Source organism: Dromiciops gliroides, chromosome 4 (assembly GCF_019393635.1).
Source record: "Dromiciops gliroides isolate mDroGli1 chromosome 4, mDroGli1.pri, whole genome shotgun sequence".
Classification (NCBI taxonomy): Eukaryota; Metazoa; Chordata; class Mammalia; order Microbiotheria; family Microbiotheriidae; genus Dromiciops; species Dromiciops gliroides.
In genome coordinates, this window is record NC_057864.1 from 451,507,237 (window position 1) to 451,529,813 (window position 22,577).

The 22,577-nt window shown below is 41.6% G+C and overlaps 1 protein-coding gene across 1 annotated transcript in view; it reads left to right on the plus strand.

Moving 5' to 3' along the window:
- VPS45 (vacuolar protein sorting 45 homolog) overlaps nucleotides 1-22,577 on the plus strand; it is a 77,846-nt gene that overhangs the window by 51,397 nt on the left and 3,872 nt on the right. The gene's annotated exons all lie outside the window — the stretch shown is intronic.

Consider the following 22,577-nt stretch of genomic DNA (forward strand, 5'->3'; position numbering starts at 1 on the left):
ATGAGAGCATTAGTTCACACATTGACTTGGAGTCAGTCAGCTGCAGAATCTATCCTCTTCTCAGTCATTCTGTTAAGGCACAGGTTGAGAGTGTAGGGGCCAGGGCAGCCCTTTAATGTAAGAAATCTGTTGTCTCTGTATCTCAGAGAAGAAAGATACTTAACCACAGATATTGGAGTGTTGAAAATTCCAAGCAATGCCAAATAGTTCCTATTTCTATTCGGATTTCCATTTTAAAAAGCACTTCTCTCACAGCAGCCCTGTAAGATGGGTGTAAGTGTTGCCAGAAGAAATGTTAAGATTCTTGCCTGTGTGACTCCATAGTTAATACAAGCCCAAGTGTCTAGACTCCCAAGATCAGTGCTCTTTCTACTACAATATGCTGATGTTAAATATCTCTGGGCCTCCCCATTTGGATGGTAAACATCAAACTTCTCTTTATTCATCCTTTCCTTCCATATGCTTCTACTTCCCCAAAATAACATCCTCAGAGGTTTTTCAAAAAATGACAATATAGTCATTACTTGATCACCCCATACTAAGGAACAGGAACAGTGTCACACAACCCCAAAGTTATAGAAATTTTGGCTTCATCATATCACGTTTCTTAGAGAAAATGTGCATTCTTAATTATGCTGAGCATTGGCTATTGATAAAATGATTTTGCATTCCCATAACAGCTGAATAGGAAAAGAATGGTGATTGAGAGCATGCTATGGGAAAGTCATTTAGGATATACTGTGAATAATTGTGGGTGGATCATTCATCTAATCAAGAAGTCATCTTCAGTCTTCCATAGTCCTGTCTTACAATTCTACCCTTCCCTGCCAGCTGCTAACCAAGCAAAGATTCAAGGATTTTGTCCATTCTTTCCCTCCCTCCCCATTTTGGATATACAAAACTCCCTCATCTTGTAATAAAAATCATTCCATCTGCTGCATAATAAACTAACTCAACAGAAGAGGAAAGTAGGAAGGAATGAAACAGGTGACCCACTCCCATTTGCTGTAGTAGAAACCTAGTGAAACCAAAGATCCAGGATGGGAGACTTGCTTGGCCAAACCCTGGACATTATTCAGCAGCTGCTTAGTCTCAGAATTTCTTTGGGATACTAACCACTAAGAGTAAAATGGTCACTGTGGGTTCTACCTTTGACAAGATAAAACAGTTGTGACTTGCTAGGCTTCATTTCACTTTGAAAATTATCATATGATCTTATTGAGAAGGCCATTCCCACATCTTAAGATGACAGGAGATTTTATGGGTCCCCAAAACTTTCTCAATTTTTAATTCTCTTTATTAATGAAGAAGAGTAATGACTTATAGATAAGGCAAAATAATAGGCCATACAAATGATTTCTACTTGGCTTTGGGATGAATTGTGGGAGTTTGGGGTTATAATGATACCTTTGCACTTAAATTTGGTTTACATTAATATTGGAATTAACTTGCATTCACAAAGTACATTTTGGGCAATGGGCATGCTGACCAGTGGAGCCGGTGTGGCTCACAATTTAAAATATGCTATAAGGGTGGCACAGTGGATAAAGCACTGGCCTTGGATTCAGGAGGACCTGAGTTCAAATGTGGCCTCAGACACTTGACACTTACTAGCTGTGTGACCTTGGGCAAGTCACTTAACCCTCATTGCCCCCCCCCCAAAAAAAAATATGCTATAAAGCAAATAGTCAGGAGTGAACTGTTTTGTCCTGATTGGTTTAAAGGGAAGGTAGATAGTTAATACATTTGGCTCAGAGAATGATTGAAGTGTTCTGCTGTATTTTCAAAGCCAGGTGGAAAGAGGAAAGAAAGTATGTTCCTGCCACAGTTTTCAGGAAGCAGGCAAACAGAAATCTTTCCTGTGGTTGTAACTTGGATTTTTATCTAAAATTGGAACTCCTTTTAATATTTCTAAGCCATCTGAACCTTGCCATTCATTTGCTTCCCTTTGCAGAGAAAAACGCTTTTCCTTTGAAATTATTGCTTGGATGACAATATCCTACTTGCTGAATAATGTAAACTCACTTTAGGAATCAAGGGGTTTTGTCTGTTGGCCATGGAGAGATATGTAAGGATCTTTTTTCTCTATGTTTATGTTTCTCTAGTTAGATAACCCCCTGCTCAAAAATTAGTGTCAGAGTTCAGAAAGATTAATCCCCAAATAGCCCCTCTAAAAGATATATTTTCCTACTGAGATTCTGCTGCCTTCTGACCTGTTCCTATGAGTAAGTTTGTTTTTCACCTAAAATCAGAGTTGGAGACTAAGCATTCAGTTTTTCCCTGACATCAGTACCTGAATTCTAGAGCAAGTAATTTGGGCGGGGGGGGGGGGGGGGGGGGGGGGGAGGGGGGGCAGTGAGGGTTAAGTGACTTGCCCAGGGTCACACAGCTAATAAGTATCAAATGTCTGAGGCCAGATTTGAACTCAGGTCCTCCTGAATCCAGGGCCAGTGCTTTATCCACTGTGCCACCTAACTGCCCCCCAGGGTTGACTTTTTAAAAATTACTTGTGGGGCAGCTAGATGGCACAGTGGATAAAGCACTGGCCCTGGATTCAGGAGGACCTGAGTATGACCCTGGGCAAGTCACTTAACCCTCATTGCCCCACCAAAAAAAAAAAGAAAGTCAACTTTGAACACCTTTTTGGCCAGATACTCACTTATGGATCTTGTTTTGGTCTACCTCTGCCAGGTCTGCCACCTTTCTAAATGCTATTCAGTTTGAACCACTGATCCCTGATGGGACTTTTTTTTTTTTTTAAGAATTGCCAAGATACTTTGTCAACTTGAAAAAATTCACCTGACTGTATGATTCACTGTTCAGTTTTTATACTCATCACTTGCAAATCTCTACTCTGTAGGCTGTTTGCTTTTTATAGAAATCTTAGTAGATAGTAAACTGTGCATTTCAGAAATCAGTTATTACAAATTCGGAAGGATTCAGCTGCCACATGAAGACAGTTTTAGCCAGTGGTGTGAAGTTATTAGCAGTGAGGCTTGATCTCTGTGATGAATGCCACCTTTTGTTATCAGGAGCCTATTCAGTAAACCTCCAACTCCCAGCTAAAGCCAGCAGCTCCTTAAACATATGGAGGTGCAGCTACAAGGAAAGTTAACATTGAAAATAATGCTTTATAAACCTCAACTTAATGGGACTGGTTTGAACCACAAGATGCCAAATCTTGGTAAAAAGAAAATGCAGTGCAGTCATTTGTTTTACTAGGTTGTTGGGCTTGGGTTTGTTTTATTTTCATTTTATTTTCTGATATCTCTAACTGTGTAATGACTACATCACATTCTGATACAAGGGTTTGTGGCTTTGTTTGTCTTTCAGCAAAAATAAAAGTAGTTTAGAAATCTCAACTTCAAACAACAGGTTAGCAAACTATAAGCACTCTTTGGTCAAGTGGAAATTTTTTTTTTTTTTTGGTGAGGCAATTGAGGTTAAGTGACTTGCCTAGGATCACACAGCTAGCAAGTGTTAAGTGTCTGAGGCTGGATTTGAACTCAGGTCCTCCTGACTTCAGGGCCAGTGCTCTATCCACTATGCCACCTAGCTGCCCCCAAGTGGAAATTTTTTAAAGAAGAAATGTATCTTTAGAAGGCAGAGAACAAAGAGCAATGTGGGGGATCTAGAGAGACCCAGGGTCAGTACTGGCAGATATTCCAGTGAAGAGGAAGGAAATATGCACCTAGTAGCTGGGGGTGTCATGCACTGGTACAGGAACTGCCGCTCCATACAGGGTGGAAAGCCCCGTTCCAGGGCAGTTCTGAGCCAGAGCACATGCTCACTGCCATCTGAACCTGCAGCCGAGGCCTAGCAGAACCCCAGAGCAGGATGGCTGCTCTGTTTGTGTTTGCAGCAGATTAGGGCAGGGAAGAAGGGCCTTTTCCTCTGTGCAGTTTGTCCTGTGGTTCACATTCCGTCGAATGTTACTGTGGAGTATGACAAGATAAAAACCAGGTGTGACTTGTTTTATTTCACTTTGAAAATGATCTTCCCACGTCCTTTGGAGGTGGTTTGCCCAGTTGAAAGCATCTGGGGCAGATATCCCAGGGCCATTGGGTATAATCCTTAGTTGGAAAGAAGTTGAGATTAACTTGTAAATTCTGTTTACCCCAAATGGTCAGAAGGTTGGTGTCAAGAGTGGGGTCAAGATATGCCCCACTTATCCCCAGGAAATGGCATCTTCATGATTACTGCCTGTCATAGGTAGCAATTCAAATAACCAGCCCCCCAGGGACTCTGCATCCCAAAAGCTCTTCCCATGTATAGCACTGCTGCAGTACCCAGCACAATAACCTGTGTTGCTATCATCAAGACAGACTCTCAGCCATAAGCCACATTTGCCCTTTTGCTAAAAGGATGTCAGTTTCTGGTGAGAAATAAGCAAGGCTTGGGTATCAAGATAACATCTTCCAGCATAAGCTACCAGGACATCTGGACAGGATTCCATCTTCCTCTCTACTCCCCCTTTTGTCTTTCTCCAGGCATGTACTTTAAAGTGGAATGCACATTATTTGAGTCTGCCGTTTATTTTGCCTGTGAGGTTATAGATTAAGTTCCCCATTCTTAAGTAACTTGGTGGTGGTGTGTTTTAAACAGTCTTTCAAGTGTTTATCTCTTTAGCGGCTCAAGCTTTAGTTCCAGAGAAGTGAGAGACAGAGAGACAGAACATGTTCATATGCGTGTGTGTGTATGTGTGTGTGTGTGTGTGTGTGTGTGTGTGTGTGTGTGTGTGTGGTGTCTGGTTCTACACTATTTGTTTCTGCAGAACTACCTGATAAGGCATGGCACGTGCCTGTATTTGTTTAGATTTAAATGCCATCTTAAGTAAGATGGCTCACTTCCTTTTAAGATACCAAGGAACAAAAAGAATAGCTAGAATTTGCGTTGCTTTAAGGTTTGCAGAGCACTTTGCATATATTAGCTCATTTGATCTTCACAGCAGCTGTGAGGGAAGTGATATTATTATCTTCATTTTACAGATGAGGGAACAGAAACTAAGAGAGATTAAGTGACTTGCCCGGGTTCATACAGCACTTAAGTCAAGATTCAGTTAGCTAAGGGACACAGTGGATTGAGCCCTGGGCCTGGAGTCAGGAAGACCTGAGTTCAAATCCAGCCACAGACATTTACTAGTTGTGTGACCCTGGACAAGTCACTTAACCTCTGCTGGCCATAGTAGCACCTACCTCCCCGGATTGTTGAGCTAGTACTTATAAAGCACGTAGCATAGTGCCTGGCACATAGTAGGTACTTAATAAAGGCATCTTTTCTTCCTTCCTGACTCTACATCAAGTGCTCATCCACTGTGTCACTTAGCCGATACGACAGAACTTAGAGATGTCTTCACAGGACCGATGTGGTAAAAAGCTTTAACGGTCGGTCAGAGAATGGAGAGACGCCAGTTGTTTTTAGGACCACCCTTTTGGGGAGGAGACCAACAGCATGAGCTATGCACGCCAGTCCGCCTGCTGCACACTCCACTTCCGGGGTGTGAGCTGAAAAGTCGAGGAGAGAACGGAAGTGGGGCCTTTTTCCTGCTCCGCTGGTCTCCTGGCTGCACTGCACAGACAGACGCCGACTGGAGTTTGACTCAGCCGGGCTCTCGGTTAACAGCCCGCGCTTGACTCGGTCTCTCTCCCCAAAGGTGGCCTTGGGGTTTGGTGAGTTTTATACAGAATATAGACTAAGCCTAGACTTAAGACGATTTGTATTGTATTTCTCCTTTCCTATCCTTCTAATCAACATCACCTTGTGACTACCATACAATAAAAGATCTAGAAAACCAGAAGCTTCTTCCATTTACTAGTCTGGGAGATAAATTAAGGGAAAGGTTAAGTAGGGGAGATTTATGATCTAATATCCAATTTTAATCTCACACCATTGTTGTTTTTTTTTAATCATCCTCTGAACCCAGAGACAGTAAATATTTTCTACTCTTATGTATTGTCAATAGGTTTAACAATCATGTTTTTTCTTTCCCTTCTACATAATGAAATACAAAGAAAGAACAACAGCTGCTCAGAGCCTTCTATAAAGGTCTAACTTTCATGCTTCTTTCTTGAAGGCTAAGAACCTGCTTTTTCTGGGGCTCTTTCTGAGTACTGGCTTCAGCAATATCACCTCGAATACCCACCTCTTTCCTGAGTGGTCCTCGTGCAGTCTGCCTCTCTGAGGATCCTTTGTAGATCTCGGGACCTGGCCCATCTCCCCTCGATGTTCTACTCTGTCCTTGACCTTCCTTTCCCTGCATAATGCATATTCACCCAAGAAAACTATCAAATGTCAGATTCATGTTGTGCCTTGCTTTGGCATCTCAAATGTGATTTTCTCTGACACCCTAATTCTAGGCCGGGCTAATGCCCATTACCCAGGTAAGTAAACTAGATCATATATAGTATCTCCCATTCATAGTCTAGATGGTACTAAGCTTAGAAGTGAATATCCTGGGTGAAGTGGACAGTAGGAAGAGGAGTTAAAGAAATCTCTCTTCCTGCCTCCATAGACTTAAATATATTGTGAAAGCTTAAATTCCTGATTGGCCAGTGATTTGAAATCAGTGAGGTTTTGGGGGGGTGTGTGTGTGTGTGTGTCCCAGAGATAGTCATTTTGGATGTATTTAATATTTCTGCAGCAAATGATCCTGCCTACAACAGAACATGTGTCCTGGTTGGGGTTTAGGATGGTCTGCCTTATCACCTCACAACTCAATCAATATTAAAGAGGCTTAGTCCCTTCCAGTATCAGTTGGCACCTTGAATTGGCAGTGTGGGTAGAGAGGCCAAGAAGCAAAAGAACCTCAGAGACAAAACTGCTCATCCCTGGAAGAAATCCTTCCATGCCTGCCCTTGTAGGGTGGCACAAGGCAGAGGCACTGAATGTACAGTGAAATCACCATGCTTCTGCTTGCTGCCTAAGTCGTGCCTATGCTATGGGTGAGGAGACAGCAGGTCAGTACAGAGCTCTGTTAGCTCAGCACTTTTCAGAGGCACTAAACTTTCTAGAATAAAGACATAATGAGGCAGGAGGTGCCCCTTGGAATGAAGATCTTCCAATTGTCATTCCCTTTCAAGCTTGAAACCAACTTCATGGGTCACCCATAAATGTACAAAGCAGTTGGTAGTTATTTATGCCAAATTCAATTGCCTTTGAGACTCATTGGCCACATCCCTGAATTTATGCTGGTAAGAACAGAAATTGTGCCGATGCACAGTGGATTGAGAGACTTTTTTAAAAAACTGTGTTATAAACGAAACAACTCTCACCAAAATCCAATTCATCAGACAAACATAGAAAATGAGCAAAATCATACCCCAAATGTCTGACTTTCAGCAAAGTAAATACAGATGAACCAAACAACAAGCAAGGTAAATATTCTTGGTCCATGTCTCTCTCCAGGCGTACCTTAAGTTTATACATAGTGAGGAGAATGCCTTTTTTAAAAATCCCTTGCTAATTTGAAATGGCATTAGTAAAACCCTTTTTTGTCAAATATACACCACCTTAAATTTTTTGCCTTCTAAGGAATATTGTAAACTAAAGGAAAGAGGGTTTTTAAAGAGTATGGGGCAATAGAGAAACATTTAGTTGTGTCTTAAGATTGATTCTGTCCAAGTGTTGTAGAGGGTGAAAAATTAAAAGTGATACACATTCTTTTCAAATTAAAACAATCAACTCGATTAAAAGTGGCAGCTTTTAGGTTAGCTACCCAAGGAAGCATCTGATTGCTAGTAGCAGTTAACAGTGGCAGATGTCAGGCAAGACTTCGTGCCAAAGGATTTGGTTTAGGGCACTTAAAAAAAAAATCTAACTGACATGTTGTACTTACTGTAAGTAAATTTGAAATGAGGAGCATATTTGTATTGTCAACTGGTACTTTGTAGATCTCTGCCTAAACAAGTAATACTAGAAACTTGGAGCTTCTCTTGTGACCGTGAGTTGGTGCAATCTCTGAATTATTTACAGAAAAATGAGGATCTTGTGACAGAATTTGCATTTCAAAGACAGAGAAATCCAGAGGGCACTCCCCACATGTTGGTATTTCAGGACCAGCCATCAGAACCACTGCTTTCACTGTTGAGATTAAGTCAACCGAGAGTTGCTTTCCTACTGTAATGGGTAAATGGGCTCGAGCTATGAGCTATAAGGATGAAGTAAATCCCTCTCAATAATCAAAAAAGCCTCCCTAAGTATTGGAATAACAAACACATCATTATGGACACCTGGAAACAAACCAAATGTAGCCCAGAATTCTGACTTGAAGTGAATGTGTCTACTGGCTCCCGTTTGGCCAAACCATAGGAGCAATTCAAATGCTAATGCATCCATTTGAATGGCTCTTTGGGATGTGCCTCCAGCTCAGCCTCTGAGTTGTCATTAGCTTGTCTAGAGCTGGTCACCATCTCACATTAAATGGGAGAAAGGTTGGACATCTAGTCTGTCTAGGACCTTCTTCCAATTAGAGTGTGGGACTGCTATTTATGAATGACTTCTTAGGCTAACAGTGTCATGGATAGAGAACTGGAGGAGAATTTAAAGCTCATCAAGTACAACCCCTCATTTTACCAGTGAGGAAACTGAGGTCCAGACTAATGAGTGAAATGATTTGCCAAAATCACACACAGATAGTTATTCCAAATTTAGTCCCTTTCCACCTTACCAGGAAGTCTTTTTTTTTTTTTAAGTTACAAGTTTTAAGTTAAGTGCCTTGCCCAGTGTCACACTGCTAGTGTCAAGTGTCTGAGGTCAGATTTGAACTCAGGTCCTCCTGAATCCAGGGCTGGTGCTTTATCTACTGCCCCACCTAGCTGCCCCACCGGGAAGTCTTTGTTTTGACTTTATAATGAACTTTGGACCACCTCTTCTCTTCCCCTATGCCCTTTCTCTGACCCCTCCAAAGTATTACTTGTTTTGAAAGCCTTATTTTGTGAGATTTTAGAAAGTGGTATAGTAATACCAGCCCAAACAGAAATACTTAGAGAATAGCGATGAAAAATATTACCAAGAAGATAAATTTATAGTTCGTTCTCTCTCTCTCTCTCACACACACACACACACACACACACACACACACACACACACACACACACACACTCTCGCGCTCTCTCTCTTTCTTTCTCTCTCATGTCCCCTTTAAATTCCACAGAGTTAAGGAACTACATCTTCAGCATCTTAACGTTTTCGTGGAGTTCTCAGAATGGACTGTCTCGATGTGGTGAGGGTTTTGTTTGTTCTAAGGAATGGTCTCTACTCTGCCTCAAGTTGTAGTTGTCCCAACTCACTGTTCCTGCCTTGGTAGTTCTTGCTAGTGAAAGAGCACATCAGTAGCTGTTTTTTATTCCTAGGTGATAACCTCCTTTCAGACCTCCCAGTAATTGATACCATAAGCTGTCCTCTTCCAGAGGGATACCATCTATCGCTAGCTTTGTAGGCCTTGAGGGTTATCTGTCTTTCCTCTCTTCACATGATATGCCACTGAATGTTACATGTAGAACTCAATGTACATGCCATTAGTTACATTTTTGAGTCTTCTTCTCAGTGCAGGAAAGAGACAAACACCAAGGCCGCTCCTTTTCTTTGTTCCTTTCATAGCTGAAGTCCTTAATTATATTAATGTAAGGGTGAGAGGAGGAGCAGTCACATTTTTGAAGGCAGAATTGTGCTACCTTGTTCCAAGAAAGTGTCAAAGGGAAAAGTAATCTCATTGGGACTTATGATCTCAGGAGAATATTTGGTGTCTTAACCAAAGATATATTTCAGAAACAGCTGTGTGATTCGTTGTTAGTATTTGAGTGCAGAAAGTCACAGACCTGGCATACATGCCTCCCAGCAGTATGAGCCTGTGATCTTATTCCCTAGGTATAGAAAAGATGATGCATGCAAGGTATTTAGGCACAGATGTCAGTGGATGTCAATGGATGTTAATATTGCAGATCCTTAAATGGTAATAAAACTCAATAGAAAAGATTTTAACCAAAGATTTTAGAATCTAATATTATTCCAAGAATATGCCTTTGTTCATCAGTAATTTGAATCTCAGTTCCTCTGTGGTCCAGGAAACATGGTGAGCATTGATAATATTGCTTTTTTGCAAACGAATAAAATGGAGACTCAAAGGATAAAGGCATCAGTCTAAGGAGCTGATCTAAGCAGAAAACCCTAGTCTTCATTCTTAGCATTTGTCATAGCTGAACTGACCAAAAATAATAAATTCCTATATAGACAAAGCCATTTCAGGCAGGGAGAATAATTACTAAGGAAGTATCAGAAGAATTCAAGTTAACTTTCAAATCATTTTGATTTGAGGTCTCAGACCTGCACATCATACCACTGAGGCAGGTTCTCATAGGGCCATTGTGTGGTATGTTTGCCAACTGGGATAAAATTAATCTGGAGGCAATTTCAATATATCTGGCAACAGCAGGATCAGTCAGTAGAAGAAAGGGGTTCATTTGGCTGGCAATAAAAGGGTAGAGAAGAATTAGATCACAGGGAAAAAAAAACGTGGGAGCATGAGTGACAGGAGAATAAGAGAAACCAACACACACACACACACACACACTACTGATGGTCTTGGATTGTAATGGTAAAGATTTAGATTAGAGATAAGAACAGAAGTGATTTAGAATTAGCTATCAAAAGAGAAGCCAGAAACTCCTTCCTTCCTTCCTAAAATCCCCTTCTCCATTTTGAAGGCCAGAGCTTAGAAGAGATGACGTTCTAAAACCCCTTCTAACAGATCTGCATAGGCTTGGCTTTTAATCATACTCCCTTTTCTCCTCACTTATGGGAGGCAGAGAATAGAATGATTCTCCCTCGAAATTCCATCATAGCTGACCATCTTCCTTGAGTGGGAGGTTATGATTAACTGGCTTAGGATGCTTGATAAGTGATAGCCTTGTTGATTTCACAAAGAAAATATACAGCCTGACCCACCAACAACAGTGGTTTAAAGGAATGGAACCCGCTTTCATAAACCACAATGTCGATATGACAGATCAGAATGCTTGTAAATGAACAAAGGCAGATTTGCTCACCATTTACAATGCCTTCCATTCTCAGGAATGGGGCCCAGACTGGGGCCTCCTTCTGGGGCTATTTACTACAGACAGGCTCAGTTAATGGTATCCTTCAAAGACTGAAAGCCAAAAGTGGTCCTGTCTTAATCACTGTAGGATTCCAGACTTCATCCAGAAGTTGACCTTAAACTTACTGACGGTGAAGGGAGCTGCTTTTATTTGTTTGCCTTTTGTTTTCATGGGGAAATAAGGTGGTCCAGTTTTGCGTGGCTCTGAAGTCCTGTCAAGCCACTGTAAGTCCTGGCCTTGGAAGGTAGACTTTTTCTTCCCTCTCTGTCTTATAAATTGCTGTGCCTTTGCTAGAGCATCCTTTTTTTCCCCTTTATTTTTCTTTTTTCCTTGGGTTGTGTCTTACAATCTAAAATCTTAACCCTTTTCCAGCTATGGTCCCAGCATCTCATATTCTCAGAAGTGACTTAGAAAAAATGACATCCAAAACCATGATTATTTGACATGCTGTTTATCTGAGGCTCAGAAAAAAAAAACCCTAGCATACATAAGAAAAGCTAATTTATAGAATAGTTATAAGTTCTTGTAAGAAAACTATTTGTGAGAGGAAAAAAAAGGAGAGGGGGAAGGGTACTGTTGTATATGCCTGATACTGGGACTCAGGATTAAGGGACCCAAATATTTCTCAGCAACCACTGGTTACTCAGTTTTAAGGGGTGTGTGTGTGTGTGTATCTGTCTGTCTGTCTGTCTGTCTGACAAAAAAAAGCAGAGTTTTCACCAGTCTTTGAGAATGCCCTCTAGAATGTCTCTCTTTCAGCTATTTATATCAGGGCAGTAAGCAGCAAGAGAAAATATTTGCCAAATGTATATTAACAAGGGATCATGATTATTTGTTCAGTTTGGGCCAGGGAAGAAAGATGGGTTTGTATATGAATTCGTTGTGGCCTGTTTGTATTTACTGTGGCTGACTGCTTGGAAAAAGTGATTAATTGGCTCCAAAGAGAATAAAGTTTCCTCAATAAAAGAGGAAACCAACCCCACCAATCTTTATGCTACATAACCCCAAAACTACTTGATTTATTCATCAAGAATTTATTGATGGACTACGCCGTGTGCATTCAGAGAAATGTACAACTTGGATCCTGCCCTCAGCAGCATCATTGGGAAAATACATGAAACAGCAGAGTAGCTGTTGATATTCCTTCCCAAAACTTAGTCACGATTTGGGATGTTCCAAGATGGATTGGGGTTACCTTTCTTGTTCTCATAAAGTCAAGAAATCCTCCTGAATTGAATGCAGGGCATTCAACATTAAACCAGCCAGCAAACATTTGTTGAGTGCCAAGCACCAGATATTGTTGTAAGTGTTGAGGATACAAAGAAGCAAAAACAGTCCCTGCCCACGAGGATCATGCCTTCTAATGGAGGAGGCAACAAGCACATAAATAAGCACAGATGGGGCAGATAGGTGGCCCAAATGGTGGATTGAGCACCTGTGAGTTCAAATCCTGCTGCAGACATTTATTAGCTGTATGACCCTGAGCAAGTCACTTAACACCAATGGCCCCTGCCCTCCAAAAAGAACTAGAATAGATGGAAAATAAACCCAGAACTGCTTCCTGCATTTGAGCTGAATCATGAAAGAAGTGGACTGAAGAGGAAGAGCAACCCAGGCATGAGGGACAGCCAGGGCACAGAGGTTGTGGAGTGTCAAGAAGGAGCAGCAAGTTGGGCCAGTGAAGCTGGAGAGCAGAGTGCATGGAAGGCATCCAGTGTGAGAACTGGAAAGGGAGGAAGGAGCCAGGCCATAGAGATTGTCAGCACCAGAGGACTTGATTGTTGATGCTGGAGGTGATAGGGAGCCACTGGAGTTTATGGAGTAGGGGAGGATAAAGGAGCAAGGAGAGGCCTGGCAAGAGGTGCCTGAGCTGTGGTGATGACTATGTGAGCAGAAAGAAGGGGGTGTAGCCAAGGAGGCGGTGAAGGTAGAAACAAGATTTGGTGACTGACTGGCTCCGGGAAGGGAGTGAGCATGAGGAGTTGAGGGTGACACTGAGGTGTGGAGCCAGAGTGCCTGGGAGGAGGGGTGGTACCCTAGACAGGAAAAGGGATGTTTAGAAGGACTGGTCTGGGGGACAACTGTAGGATGGAAGGAGTAATCCAGAGCAAGGATTCAGCAGGATGTGATCGGTGATGGGAGGAGAGAGCGAGGAATTTAAGAGCAGAGAATGATGGGAGGTTGAACTGGCTCTACCAGGGATCCAAATTAGGATGGAAAGAGGGTATAGAGAGTCCTAAGGGCTGAGCAGATACCAAGGCAGGTAGAAGGACTGGAGGGCCTCGTGAGGAACAGGGTCAGGGGTCAAAGAAGAGGCATGCCCATCTCAATATTTACCGTCTTCTGAAGTGACAGGGTAAGCTCTTATTCCTAGCTTCTTTCTTTTCTCACAGTTAACCCTTCAAGCCTGGAGGCATTAGTAGAAACTTATCAGGAAACAGGGAAGAATTAACTCCAATCCCAGAGCCTACAAAGGTCTGTGTGTCCCTCATCTTTTTATTCCCAACGTTGTCTAACACATAATAGGCATTCAGTAGACATTTGTAAAAATGAATGCATGCGGGAGCAGCTAGGTGGATAGAGTACTGGTTCTGGATTTAGGAGTACCTGAGTTCAAATCCAGCCTCAGACACTTGACACTTACTAGCTGTGTGATCCTGGGAAAGTCACTTAATCCTCATTGCCCAGCACAAAAAAAAACAAAACAAAACAAAAAACATGCCTAGAGGGTTTTTTGCCTGGGACTTGTCTGTGGTGTTCCCAGGCTTGGCTAGAGATCCTAGACCCCTCCCTTCACCCTCATCCATTGTTGTTGAGAGTTTGGATGAAGTTTACCAGTCTTGGTGGCATTCATGCTTAGGCCATTAAGTGCCTCCAGATCTTGAGATTAGATTCCAAACTTTTGGACTTTTCAGTGCTGGGAGGCACCAGCCCCTGGGCTCACTTGGTGCTAGTATTTAGCTATAATCAGGAGCTTGTTACTCCATTAATGGAGATATTATGTTCTTCCTCATTATTAATTCACAAGATTCTTTTCTTTTGATTCATCCGCCCCCTAAACCAAAAGGGTCCTTTTCATCATTCATTGTGCCCACCCTTCGGTTTTGATCCAATCAGTCTTCCAGTTACCTTCTTTGGCACAGGATCAGTTTAGATGTGTAAGATTTACTAAAAATAGACCAAGGTATATCTTGAATTTAAATTTATTTTTAGAAAAAATAATCCTGTCTCTATGTTGCTTTATGGTCATTTTCCTTACCAAGAGCTCTAAGTAGATTAAATATGCTTTTGAGAATATGACCCCGCATTTTTTGAGGCTGGTTTTTTGAATTTACAAGTGGGGCTTTTGTTTCTTCCTACACCCCACCCCCAACCCACCAAGTGATTGTGTGTTCATAGCACCAATTGAAAGGGAGTTGATTTTGAGGTGGGTTGTTGTTTTGTTTTTTTTTAAGGAAGATAATTTATTACAAATAAATTTTAAAAGAAAAAAGTCAATCTTCCTATTTGTATTTTTAAGCAAGATCTAAATTTGGAATCCAAATAGCAACATACTCATCGCCCATAACTTTTTTAAGCATTCTGTGCAGTGACTCATCTATAATCCAAGCCTCCAAATAGACTTTTTCAAGAAATAAAGTAAAGGTGGCTTCGGGAAACAAAATCCAGTTGGAGAGAAGTGAGACAGAGAGTATCTTGTGCAGGATATCAGGGACCTCAGGTTTTGCCCATTTGTATGAAAGGATCTCTATGGGTGATTGTCAGAGTCAGAGAATTTTAGAGCTGGAAGGGACCTGAATGACCATCTCGTCCAAGTCCTTATAAATCTATCCAACCACGTGGCCATCCAGCCTCTGCTTGAAGGTCTCCCAAAAGGGAGTAAACTGCCCAAAGGCTGACCATTCCATTCCTGGACCATTTCTATGATTGGGTGTTTTTTTCCTGGCATCAAGCCTCAAATGACGTCTTTGCAACTTTTTCCTGGTTCTGCCTTCCAAGGCCAAACAGAACAAGTCTCATCTCTCTGTATGGCAACCCTTTAAATACTCAGACAACTGTCATATCCCTTGAGTCTTCTATTCTCTTCTCCATGTAAATATAGCAGTTCTTTTGTCCAGTACTCGTTTGTTATGAATGCAAGGCTCATTACCATCCTTGTTGCCCAAGGCCAGACACTCACTGCAGCCAAGAATTGACTGAATGGGGTACTCCAGTCAAAGGCAGAGGACAGAGGGACTATGACTTCCCTATTCCTGGAAGCTCTGTCCCTCTTTATGCAACCCAAGATCACATTAGCCCTTTTGGCAGCACCTCATCTTACTGATTCATACTGAGTTTGCAGTCCACTCAGAGCCCCAGATCTTTTTCAGAATAACTGCTGTCAATACATGATCCTGCCATGTTATTTTTGTGAAATTGAACTTTGGTTCAAGATTTTACATTTATCCCTATTAAATTTCATCTATTGGGATTTAACCCAGTGTTCTGGCTGGTCAGAATCCAGGATCTCCTGCCTATATCATCCAGTCAGGTAACTATTCCTCCCAGTTTTATGTAATCAGCAAATGTTGTACCTTTATCCAAACCATCAATAAAAATGTAAAACAACCCAGGGCCAAACACAGATCCTGGGACACTCTACTGGAGACCTGCCTTCTTGGCATTAAACCATTAACAGCTGCCCAGGCAGCCAGTTCAAAATCCATCAGGTTCTTTCCTTTTTTTTTTCCACCCCTTTGTTTTCTTTATATCATCACATCAAGGATAATTTATATTTATACCCTCTGTGTATACTCCTTCTGTCTGCCCAAATAGAGATATAGTTCTCAAGAGTTATAAGTATTATCTTCCCGTGTAGGGATGTAAACAGTTTAACCTTATTGAATAACTTTTTCCATTTACCTTTTTAAACTTCTCTTGAGTCTTATATGTTAAGATTAAGTTTTCTATTCAGTTCTGGTCTTTTCATCAGGAAACCCTGAAAGTCCCCTATTTCATTGAATGTCCATCTTTTCCCCTGAAAGAGAATGATCATTTTTGCTGGGTAGTTGATTCTTGGGTGCAATCCAAGCACCTTTGTCCTTTGCCTTCTGAAATACCATATTCCAAGCCTTGTGATCCTTTAATGTTGAAGCTGCCAGGTCCTGTGCAATCCTGACTATGACTCCATGATATTTAAATTGTTTCTTTCTGGCTGCTTAGAGTATTTTCTCCTTCACCTGATAATTCTGGAATTTGGCTATAATATTCCTCGGAGTTTTCCTTTGGGGGGTCTTTCAGGAAGTGATTGGTGGATTCATTCAATGGCGATTTTACCCTCTGATTCTATAATATCAGGGCAATTCTTCTTTATAATTTCCTGGAATATGGTGTCTAGATTCTTTTTCTGATCATGGCTTTCAGGTAGTCCAATAATTCTCAAATTGTCTCTCCTGAATCTATTTTCCAAGTCAGTTGTCTTTCCAATGAGGTATTTCACATTTTCTTCTATTTATTTTTTTCATTCTTTTGACTCTGTTTGACTGATTCCTGGTATCTCATGGAGTCATTAGCTTCCATCTATCCAATTCAAATTTTTAAGGCATTGTTTTCTTCATTAAGCTTTTGTACCTCCTTTTCCATTTGGCCACATGATTTTTTTAAGAAATTGCTTTCCTCAGTCAATCTTTATGCTTCCTTTTCCAAGCTCTTGATTCTTTTTTCATAATTTTCTTGTGTTGTTTTCATTTCTCTCCCCATTTCTCTCCCCTCTCTCAATTGATTTTCTTCACATGTAGGCAATTTGAGAGTATTGTCTTCATCTGACTTTGTGTTTAGCTCTTCCCTGTCAACACAGAAGCTCTCAATGGTAAGAGCCTTCTTCTGTTTCTTACTCATATTGTAGCTTATTTTTTTTTAAGTTGGGGTCTGCTCCTGGGGCACAAGGATCACTGACAAGGGTCACTGTTTCAAGCCTCTTGTGCTAGGAGATAGGGGCTGTGTAACTGGCTTTCTACTCTGAGACCTCTATGGCTTGTGGATTCCTCACTGCCCTGGGCTTGCTCCCTGCACTTGCTCCAGGAGCTGGGATGGCTCGGACCAGTTGTGCCTGTTCCATAGGTGACCCTCCAACTGGCAGCCTGCCCTCTCAGCTGGTGCTGGTAGATCTCACAACTGTCCTGCTGTGCCACCAGCTTGCTGAGCCAGGCCTCAGTTACTCCACTGTGGCCAAGAGCTTCCTGCTGACTTGCCCAGACCCCCTCCATGCTGCGCTGAGCTGTGCTGCGCTCCCCTTTTGCCTGAGTGAGACCAACCTTTCCTGGAGTCTTCTAAATTATCTCAAGTTGGAAGATTGTGTGTCTGTATCTTTTTGTAGGTTCTGTAGTTTCAGAATCCGTTTAGAGGCTTGATTTAATGTTCTTTTTGAGGGAAACACAGGAGAGCTCAATCAATTTGCTGGCTTCTCTCTGCCATCTTGGCTCCGCCTCTAGGTTGTCTTCATTCCTGATCCATAGCTCTCCATCTTCTCCTCAAGAATTGTATGCAATGGGGCAGCTAGGTGGCACAGTGGATAGAGCACTGGCCCTGGATTCAGGAGGACCTGAGTTCAAATCCAGCCTCAAACACTTAACACTTACTAGCTGTGTGACCCTAGGCAAGTCACTTAACCCCAATTGCCTCACTAAAAATAAAAATTTAAAAAAAAAAAAAGAATTGTATGCAATGATTGCACATGTATAACCTATATGGCATTGCTTACTGTCTCAGGAAGGGGAGTGGGGGTGGGAAGGATAGAATTTTGAACTCAAAACTTTTTTTAAAAAAAGTTTTTAAATTGTTTTAACATGTAATTGGGGAAAAAAATAGAATGTTATTTTTAAAAAAGAATAGTATGGGGGAAGCTAGGTGGTGAAGTGGATAAAGCACCAGCCCTATATTCAGGAGGACCAGAGTTCAAATCTGACCTCAGACATTGGACACTTACTAGCTGGGTGATCCTGGGCAAGCTACTTAACCCTCATTGCCCCCCCCCCCAAAAAAAAAGTTGAAAAAGAATAGTATGAAAAATGTTATCAGAAACTTTGCAAAAATCTGGGGAAACCATATGCAAAGCATTCCCCATATCTTGTAGTTTTGTAATCCTGTCAAGTGAAAAGAATAAGCATTTGTATAGCACCTACCACATGCCCTGCACTGTCCTAAGCACTTTTTACAGATATTTCCCTTGATCTTTACAATATCCCTGCAAAGTAAATACTATTATTATTCCCATTTTACAGTTTTGGAAACTGAGGCAAACAAGAGGTGGTAAATAACTTTCTCAGGGTCATACAGCTAATTAAATGTGTGAGACTGGATTTGAATTCAAGTCTTTCTGACTTCAGACCCAGCGCTCTATCCACTGCACCACCAGCTACCTCTGTCAGAAAAGGAAATGAGATTAATCTGGTGTGGCCTATTATTTTAAATAATAATAATAATAATAAGCATTGGTATTTCGTTTTTGAGTTCCAAATCCTATCCCTCCCCCCTCCCTGAGGCAGTAAACAATCAGATAGAGGTTATGCATGTACAATTATGTAAAACATTACCATATTAGTCATTTTGTATAAGAAAACTTAAATGAAAGAAAAAGTGAAAAATAGCATGCTTCAGTCTGTGTTCAATCAGTATCAGTTCTTTCTTTGGAGATGGATAGTATGCGTCATCATTAGTCGTTTGGGATTGTCTTGGATTATTATATTGCTGAGAATAGTTAAGTTATTCACAGTTCCTCATCAAACAGTATTGTTGTCTCTGTGCACAATGTTCTGTTGGTTCTGCTCACTTCACTATCTATCAGTTCATACAAGTCTTTCCAGGCCTTTCTGAAATCATCCTGTTTGGTGTGACCTATTCTTCTTTTTTTTTTTTGGTGGGGTAATGAGGATTAAGTGACTCACCCAGGGTCACTCAGGTCCTCCTGAATCCAGGACCAGTGCTTTATCCACTGCTCCACCTAGTTGCCCCCTGTGTGACCTATTCTTTTTTTTTTTTTGGCAGGCAATGGGGGTTAAGTGACTTGCCCAGGGTCACACAGCTAGTAAGTGTCAAGTGTCTGAGGCCGTATTTGAACTCAGGTACTCCTGAATCCAGGGCCAGTGCTTTAACCACTGCGCCATCTAGCTGCCCCAGTGTGACCTATTCTTGATGAAGTCATTGCTGCCTGTTGTAGCTCTTCATCACCTGTCCCTTTAACCCTAGATTTTCCCGAAGACCCAAAATCCATCTCACTAAGAAAGTCACACCATTCCTTTGAAAATACTGATAGATTCACGGCATGGCACATGAAACAAAGATCACCTGACATGATCCAGGGTTTCTTGTTACTTTGTTTAGAAGTTGGTGGTGTTTAGGTCAGGTTGCCCCAGGATCAGAAAATCTTGGAGTTGGACGGGTCTGAAGGGGACATCTGGTACAGAACATCTCCAAGAAGCCTAATAATGACAAGGAAAGGGCTTAGAGACCAGACCTGGGGTTTTAGGACTAGCAGTCACTCCCAGGTGAGGAAGCTTCCTCCACCAATGCAGGCAACGCCTCCTCTGCTGATTATCATCTTAGAGAGTTGTCTAGAACAATAAGTGACGTGGCCAGTGCATGACAGAGACAGGACCTGAACTCCAAGCTTTCTGAGTTCCATGCTGGCTTTCTGTCTACAAAAAATAAAAACACATTTGATCATTAGGATTTTGCCCTGTTTAACAAAGAGGAGGAACCAAACCCAAAGAAGTCTCACATTTCCCGTCAGTGTGGGTTATGTTCCTGTGATCTTGTGTACAAATGGTTGCCTCTGGGGCCTGGTGCTCCGCCACTGATGATGTCTGCTGCAGCCCTCTGGGAGCTGCTGCTACAGTTCACATAATCTCAAGAAGCAGGACTAAGAAAATGACAGCAGTCCTGCCCTGTGGTTCACTTATGGCAACCCATAATGGCTCCGGAAGGTGCCTGGGTTCCACCTCCAGCAACAGCTCCTGTGAAAAGTGCCATGTATGGGGCAGCCAGGTGGCACAGTGGATAGAGCACTGGCCCTGGATTCAGGAGGACCTGAGTTCAAATCCGACCTCAGACACTTAACACTTACTAGCTGTGTGACCCTGGGCAAGTCACTTAACCCCAATTGCCTCACTAAAAAAAAAAAGAAAAGTGCCATGTACTTTACACACACACACACACACACACACACACACACACACACACACACACACACACACACACACACACACACACACTGTCCTGGTCCTACAATCTCAAGGCCAGGCTAGTGGTGGCCAAGCTATTCTCTGGGAAGGTGAGCTATCCATTCATAACATCTGAATCCTCAGAGCACTCAGGAACTTTCTAGGTTGCTGATAGCAAAATCACCCCCAAGGTCAGGAGGAAGCTGCCGGTCAGCAAGCCCAACAGACCCAGGCCTTGGGCCTTCTGCACAAGCCGCAGCACCCTCCTTGCTACTCCCCAATTCTGAAGTGCATCTAAGCCCATTTCCCCCCCTCCTTTGCTCCCCGCCCCTAGAGTAAGCAGGATGCTTAAGACTAGAAATAGCTGTTTTGTGTGTGTGTCTTAAAAGAAAACAAAAACAAAACACCAGAAATAAAGACAAGAAACCACACTTTTAAAAAAAAACTATCCGAGTCACCACTGTACTTTTCAGCAGCCTCAGGAACTTTCTTTACTTTGAACTCAACAGAAATTAATAAGCTTTGAGCAGCCTTTAAAAAAAAAAAAGGAGAAGAGCCAGTGAGGACAATTGTTGCTCTGAACCTGATTCTTACCAAAAAAAAAAAAATTGCTGCTGATTTAAGATGATGGGAATCTAAGAATTGGAAATCAAAGGAATGGCCAACAGCTGGGGAATGGCCAACCAGCTGTGGTTTATGATAGTAATGGAATATTATTGTGCTATAAGAAAGGACAGGTAGGATGATTTCAGAAAGGTCTGGAAAGATTTGTATGAACTGATGTATAGTGAAGAGAGCAGAACCAAGAAAAGATTGTGCACAGAGACAGCAATAATGTTTGCTGAAGAACTGTGAATGACTTAGCTGTTCTCAGCAATACAAAGATCCAAGACAATCCCAAAGGACTAATGGTGAAGCATACTATCCACCTCCAAAGAAAGAACTGATATTGATTGAACACAAACTGAGCATGCTATTTTTCACTTTTTCATTTGCTTCTTTTATTCAAGTTTTCTTGTACAAAATGACTAATATGGCAATGTTTTGCATAATCACATATGTATAACCCATATATGCTTGCTACTTTGAAGAAGAGGGAGGGAAGGAGGGATAAAAATTGGAACTCAAAACTATAAATAAAAATGTTTATTTTTTTTTAAATAAGATGATGGGAATCTAGGAGGAAGTGACCTGCTGATCTCAAAATATGTGAGAGAGGAGAAGGTTGGGCACAATTTAACTACAGTAACCTACATTTTTAGAGCATCGTGAGAGGGTCCAGATAAAGAATAAGTAGGATTCTCCTGAACTAAAATTCTTGGGAGAAGTAAGATGAAAAGTTCCCAAGAATCAAATTCTGAAGATACAAAGAGAAACAATTCCAGACAGGAGGAAAAAAAGGATGTTGTCTAAACTTGTCCCTGTTGATATTCAGGGAACCAATTCATCAACTCATCAGGTGTTTTTTTTTTCCAAGATATTTACACTGTGTGACCCTGGGCAAGTCACTTAACCCCAATTACCTCACTAAAAAAAAAAAAAAAGATATTTACAGAAGAGAGAAGCAAGAACCAGGTAACTGAGGAAGTATACAAATGGTAACATGGCCCTGTACAAATAATACCAGGAGGAGCAGCTAGGTGGCGCAGTGGATAGAGCACCAGCCCTGGAGTCAGGAGGACCTGAGTTCAAATCTGGATCAGACACTTAACACTTACTAGCTGTATGACCCTGGGCAAGTCACTTAACCCCAATTACCTCACCAAAAACAAACAAGCCAGGAATGCTGAAGTTCAAAATGAATACTAAGGATATAAAAAGGGGATTAAAAAAATCTTTATAGGGTGAGGAGAAAGGAGAATCAAAGATGAAACTTCGCCACTGCTCACAGCAAATAGAACTGTGAAACAGGCAACAGAGAGAAGGCAAAATTACTCAGCTTTTGCTAAGGAGAATAATCTTTTGACTGAAAAGGCCAAACAAAACTTGCTAATATGGAGTTAATACAGAAGATAAATAGGAAGGTGCTAAGAGAACACACAGTCCCCATTGAGGATTTCACATCGTTAGGTCCAAACGAGCTACATTTCAGGGTGCTGGAAAGCGGCAGATGTGATTACTGATTCACTGTCAGTAATTATTGAAAGACTGTGGAGAGCTGAGAAGATACTCAGTGGCACCGTGTTGTCCTAATTTTCAGAAAGGAGAAAAGGGTGGAGTCTGCATGCTGTAAGCCAGTGAATTTGACTTTGATTCCAAGCAAAATTCTGTAACATTATTAAAGGGA